Source organism: Crocodylus porosus, unplaced genomic scaffold, assembly GCF_001723895.1.
Source record: "Crocodylus porosus isolate Cpor-Errol unplaced genomic scaffold, CroPor_comp1, whole genome shotgun sequence".
Taxonomy (NCBI): Eukaryota; Metazoa; Chordata; order Crocodylia; family Crocodylidae; genus Crocodylus; species Crocodylus porosus.
The window spans coordinates 136,549,223-136,555,656 of record NW_017728906.1 but is presented as its reverse complement, the minus strand read 5'-3'; positions in this window follow the sequence as shown (position 1 = coordinate 136,555,656).

Here is a 6,434-nt window from a genome sequence, read left to right as displayed (position 1 = left end):
TTTAAAATCAACACAAATGATTTAAAGTAAGTGGGAAGATGATTCATGCAACTCATAACATTTTCATAAAATCATTTGAAATTATTAGTAAGAGCATTTTTTTCTCGGACCTACACAGCATTATTCAGTTCCAATATTCTGCTTTCACTATATGTACCGATTTACTACTGATATTTATAGCAGTTCACTTTTGTAGGAAGAGCAGAATATTGATGTTTAGCTTAGCCTTGAAGATCTCAGAGAAAGAATTATTATTGTAAAACAGTGTTCTGGCCCTTTAAAAGGGACAACGGGTTCTTAGGTCAATCCAGAAGGAAAGAATTATGGGTGTCCCTCTGTTTTCCCCAAGGGCTTGCTGATTGCCAGAAGCCTAAATATGGGATGTTACAGAGGGGCTGCAGCTCTCTGACTATTATCCCATGTTGCCCATCTAGATGTGGGTGATCCAAGCTAGGGGCTGCATCAACAGAAGTACCTACATGGATCTCAGCACAAGGGTGAAGGGGACACGGGCTCATATTGTGCTCTCATCAATCCTTTCAGTCAGGTAGGTACATCCTGGAGGTTCACACTTGGGTGTGCAGTTGCTACCACCAACAAGGGGCAGGCATTTTTTGAGGAGCAGTCTTTTAAAAGAGACTGTTATGAAGATATGGGGTCCACCTGGTGAAGAGGAGAAAAAGTGTCTAGCGTCTCAGTACCTAGTGAGGAGAAGTTTAAACTGGGTTCAGGAGGGGACTGAGACAAAAGACCATAGGTAAGTAAAAGGTATGAAGATTTGGATAAAAACAATAATAATAATGTGATGTAATTCAGATAACATAGGTTTGGTAGGATAGATTGCTTGAGTGCAATAACATCATAGATGTTCAGAAAAATAGGCAAGGGGAAAAACCAGGGAGTGTTGCTCTAGACATACAAGAAAAGGAAGGGATGATGGGCTGGGTATGTAAGGAGCACATTAGAGGCCTTGGCATTCATCTTGTACCTTCTCCATTATGTATCAGTTGGAACAAACTTTGGGTAATCTTGTAGAGAGACAGGCTTGCAAAGACAGATTTCATGCTTTTTGCCGGTGTAAACAAGAAAGCACTGACCTAGGTGTTTTAACTATAGTTACACAAACAAAACAATTGAAACTCATGTACTATAAGGAATAGCACTCATTCTCAGGAATGAATATCTGAGGCCATCCTAGTTAAACAGTTGTTAAGTATCTGTCATAAATTTTTCTGGAGAGAGGGTCTTTATGATTAACCCCTTTCATTAACATATACCTATTCAGGTTGTAGATAGATGCAGGTCATCAATTGCATATATATGTTTGAAAACCTGTGAGAAGTGAGAAACCATAGACCTGAGCTGCTGAAAGAAGTGAACAAGAGCTCAGAGAGTGCCTCTACACATGTGGTTAATGCACATAAATAAACTCTGGAGTTACTGTCCTGGAGTTTTTTATTCCCAGGCACACTATTTGAACATGTGCCCAGGAGCAAAAACCTTGGGAACACATTGCTCCGGAGTTTACTTGTATTAACCAATGGACCCAGCGGGAGCAGCCTGGGCTGCTCTGACCAGGCTCTGCAGGCTTTGGAGAGACTGGCTGACGCATTAAGGTACTTCAGTGCAGGGGTTGCTTGCCTGCTAGCCCTGTACTGAAGCACCCTGTGCCCCAGCCAGCTGGGGCAGCATATCTATGTGCACTGCTGCACACAAAAAACCTCAGCAGCACATTAGTATTTGTATTTTACAAGTACTACCCTGCTTTGGGGTTTATTCATTTTGTTCACCCTAATAGTGGGGCATGTGCAGACACTGAGATGTTTACTGCACAGTTAATTAATCAACTGTGCAGTAAACATCTTGTGTGGACGCACCTAGAGGTTTTTTTGGAAATACAAAAAACACGCTCACCCATTCTCCCAGGCATAAGTATGTTTTTTGTATTTCCAATGCCTGATCTGAATGTTAGTTAAATTTATGTTCCAATATAGTGATTCTCTTGAGAAGAGACAGGTGTTAAATCCCCAATTTTCAGATTTAAAAAAAAAGTAACCCAAAATCCACATTTTTCCATGATTAAAATAAAACATCACTATATTGGTGGCAGCCCCTGTATTGAAGCAACCTCATGCCTCAGCCAGCCTCTCCAGAGCATAGATATATATGTAGTGGTGTTTCATTTTAATCATATAAAAATGTGAATTTTGGTTACTTTTTTTCATCTGAAAGTTGAGGGAATTTTTTTTTAATCAGAGAAAACCAGGATCCCTGGATATGGCACCTTTACCAAAGTTTTTGATACTGTGTCACACAATATTCCCATTAATAAACTAAGGAAATATAATCTAGGTGAATGTACTATTAGATAGATACTTAACTAGTTGGATCACTGTGCTCAAAGAGTTGTTATCAAAGGCTCAATCTCTAATTAGGAAGAATTATCAAATTGGGTTCCTTAGGAGTCTGTTTTACAGCCTTAATCACATCCAGTATTATTTAGTATCTTCCTTAATGATTCGGGGGATGAGATTGAGTGCACTCTTAGTAAATTTTCAGGTGACAGCAATCTGGGTACAGTTTCAAACATCTAAAGTTAAGATTGGGGTTCAGAACAACGTAATGAACCAGATAAATTTGCTGGTATTGAGTGAAAAAAAAGGAAACGTAACAAAAAAGGAGATGCTTTATTAATATGGCAGTGCTATAGTATTCCATTTAAAAATGAAGCAAAAACAAATATTACTTTATTGGAAAGTGCATTAATATGCCATTATACATAAAAACACAACAAACTAGGCAAAAGTAACCAAATTGCTCTTGTATTAGCCCTGTAGTCATTAGATTTAAATATACATCTGTCTTTTAGATTAATAAAACAAAGCCTAGTTTTTTTGAGCATCTTGGCAGTGCATCCAGTACTTCACTGAAAGTTATTTCCCTACCCAAGTTCATATTTGTCTGAGTTAATATTTTTGGCTAGAGTTAATATTTTAATCAGCTGTTATATAGGAACTACATTACCAGGAGTAGGTAACAGCAGAATTGCCAAAGAAATGGTAGCTTGATTAGTGGAACATCAAGATCATTAAAAAGGAGATGGGGTTATTAACACCCAAGGAATGAAGAATTAAGAAGGAATTTAATGACCCTTTAAGTCAGTTGAGTCTCTCACTGCTTCCTGAATAGAAATGCTGCTGTTGCTAGATTTTAAACATTGAGTGGACCAAGACTCAGAGGGAGGTGCAATTGTACCACTGCCTCCCCCACCCCAGATCTGACTGAGAGGGTTTTATAACAGTCTTCACATAAACACAATACGGATATAAAGAGAATAATGCTAGCTTATTATTTGTGACTACAGGGGAAAGAATAAAAAATAAGGGCCTTAATTGAAAGATGGCAAATTTAATTTTGATATTATAAAAAACTTCCAAGGTATGAGCATGATATTAACTCATGGAATACATTACCTGGAGAGTTTGCAGAATTTTCATTTCTGGACGTTTTTAAGAGCGGGTTGGACAACACTTAGTTGAGATGCTTTTAGAAATGGGTGATCCTGCTTTGTATAGGTGGGTAAACAGGATGACCTCCTGAGGTCCCTTCTAGCACTATGGTTCCACGTTACTTTCAAAATTGTTAAGGACTAGACTAGAAGTGAATCAGCTGAATAGATAAAAAGGGAAAGGAAGCAGGTCTAAAGGGGCAGGATATGCAGAAGACATTTTGAGGGGGTGGTTTGGAATACAACTGAAATGATGGCTGATGGAGAGGCAGAGAAAATGACAATCAACACATAGCAGAGAAAGGCTATTCAAAACTGTATAAAATCCTCTGCCCCTCATTTGCTGATTCTACCCCTATTACTACTGGTTGATTCTACCTTTCTTCCTACCCACAGTTTTTTTCCAAGCCTGCAAAAGGTGAGGAGCCACAACCTGGATCCTAGTGAAGTCAGATTTCTCTTCACAGCTTTTTATAGACTTGACAGATTTCTGCTCATTCTGAAAGTAGGGGTTAAAAATAAAGGGGAACCCAAAACATGTGTGTTTCAGATCCTCAGAAATAGATGGTAATTCTGCTATGAACCTTTTAGGAATAATGCAGAGAAATAGTGTATGTACAAAAGCAATTCACAAAAGATTAAGTGCCTGCCAGCATTTAAATATCTTTCTGCCCATAGGTACTTTGTTATTTGATACTGAATAAGTGCCAGAATGAGAGTTTCTAAAAGTACTACAAATTTGTCATATATCCCTCTTCCAATACTAATCTTTTTTAATGTTTTTCAAGGTTCCTAGTAAACACCACATGCATTATATGTTTAGATGTATAATTTCACATATATTTTTTCATCTCTCTTCACCAGACTCCTGTTAACCCCTTGTAACATTGCATCTTTAGCTGTAGATTGTCACACTTTTATATTTCTCTGATACTAGCTGAACAAATCATGTACCCTGTAATAGACACTATTCAGTTGGTAGGAAGATGTGTAAATACGGGGTATTATTATTGTCTTTGTGACTAATATAGCCATATTGTCAGGTCACAATACTTTCAGAAGATCTTGAACACTGGTTTTTTTTCGGGGAGGGGGGAATTGATTGTTTTTTTGTTTACTTGTTTGTCAAGTGTGAAGTTCTGGTTAATAATACCTTTTACTATTTTCTGAAAAGAAAGGTTTCTTATTTTTTATGGCATCAGAAATGGAAAAATATAATTCCAAACATCTATTATTTCCTATTGCTTTTGGTAAACATATAAATTGTACCGATAGCAAGTATAATTTGAATATGGTAGATATAATGGTGTTTTGGGGGCTTTTTCTGTAGTATATAAAATATATTTGCTTCTGGTTAACTCAAAACCCAAGAGAACATTGCTACATATAAAGGTATTTCTGAATACTCTTTTTCTAATGAAAGAATGGGTCTTTATTGAGCATCCTGTGGAAAAGTAGCACCTTTGACATCAGCCTTTTGAAAAGTAATGAAAGAGCATATGAAGAACGTGTTACAAAATTGAATGATGGAAGCTGGTAAATGAGAGCAGAGGTTGATTTACCAAGATTCAGGGTGTTTACATAAAAGGGATGAGTATTTCTGTAGAACAAAATACTGAATAAAGCTACTGGACAAAGAAGAAAATACACTTTCAGTGTCTATTGTACAACCAAAACAAACATTCAATACAAAGGTATAACTTCTGGGTTGTAATTGTCCTTGAGGTTTCTTCAGGATGTATTTCTTTCATTCCTAACCTTAAACTTACCAGAGTGGAAGAAGCTCTAAATTATTTTCAAAAGTAATCATATGAATAAGAATTAAAAGTTATCAATCTGGTATTCAATGACATTTGAGCTCAAAGGAACCCCCCTTTTATTTTTAAATCTCTGTTAGGCTATTACAGTTCTGACTTGGCTAAATTAAAAGTGTTGTTTCTGACATCCTGCAAAAGAAATGGGGGATGAAGGAAAAAAACTTCAAAATCAGGATTAAATTTTATTTCAGTTGTCTTCTGATATCAAGTATTCTGGCAAAAACGATCACTTTGAGACCCAATCCATAAAAGCATGCTCCAATTTAATCAGTGTACGATTTATAATCTTTCCTTAGTAGTTATAATCTTTTATTAGTAGTGTGTTTAGGATTGCATAGACACCCCCCCACCATATAGTTTTGGTTCCTCAGTTTGAAGTTAATCTCTACTAGTGTTAAGAACCAAAGTGTGGTAAAGTGGGGTTTTCAAAACACTCTGCTCTAACTGAAGTCAGAGATAGCATTTAGGCAAATGCCAAGTGATTCTGAAAATCTCATCTGTCACAGTATAACGTATCATTTGAAGTAGCTTTGGTATCAGGGGACTGGAGGATTTTCAATGGCACTCCAATATTTGAAAAAGGCTATAGAGGACTACAGGATGGTGAATCAAACTTCTGTTCCTGAAAAAAAATCATAAAAATATAATAATAATAATAATAATAATAATAATAAGACTTGTTCAACACATGGATGAACATGACTTGCTTGGCAGGATCACTTGATTCCAGATGATTTTGCAGCTGGAGTACTGTGTCCAGTTCTGGGCGCCGCACTTCAGGAAGGACGTGGAGAACCTGGAGAGGGTCTAGAGGAGGGCCACTCATATGGCTGAGGGCCTCTGTGGCCAGACCTATGAGGAGAGGCTGAGGGACCTGAATCTCTTCAGTCTCCGCAAGAGGAGATTGAGGGGGGATCTTGTGGTTGCCTACAACTTTATCGGGGACACCAGCAGGGACTCGGGGAAAGTCTGTTCACCAGGGCCCCCCTTGGAGTCACCAGGAACAATGGCCACAAGCTGAGAGAGGATAGGTTTAGGTTAGATATTAGGAAGAACTACTTCACGGTAAGGGGGGCCAGAGCCTGGAATAGGCTTCCCAGAGAGGTGGT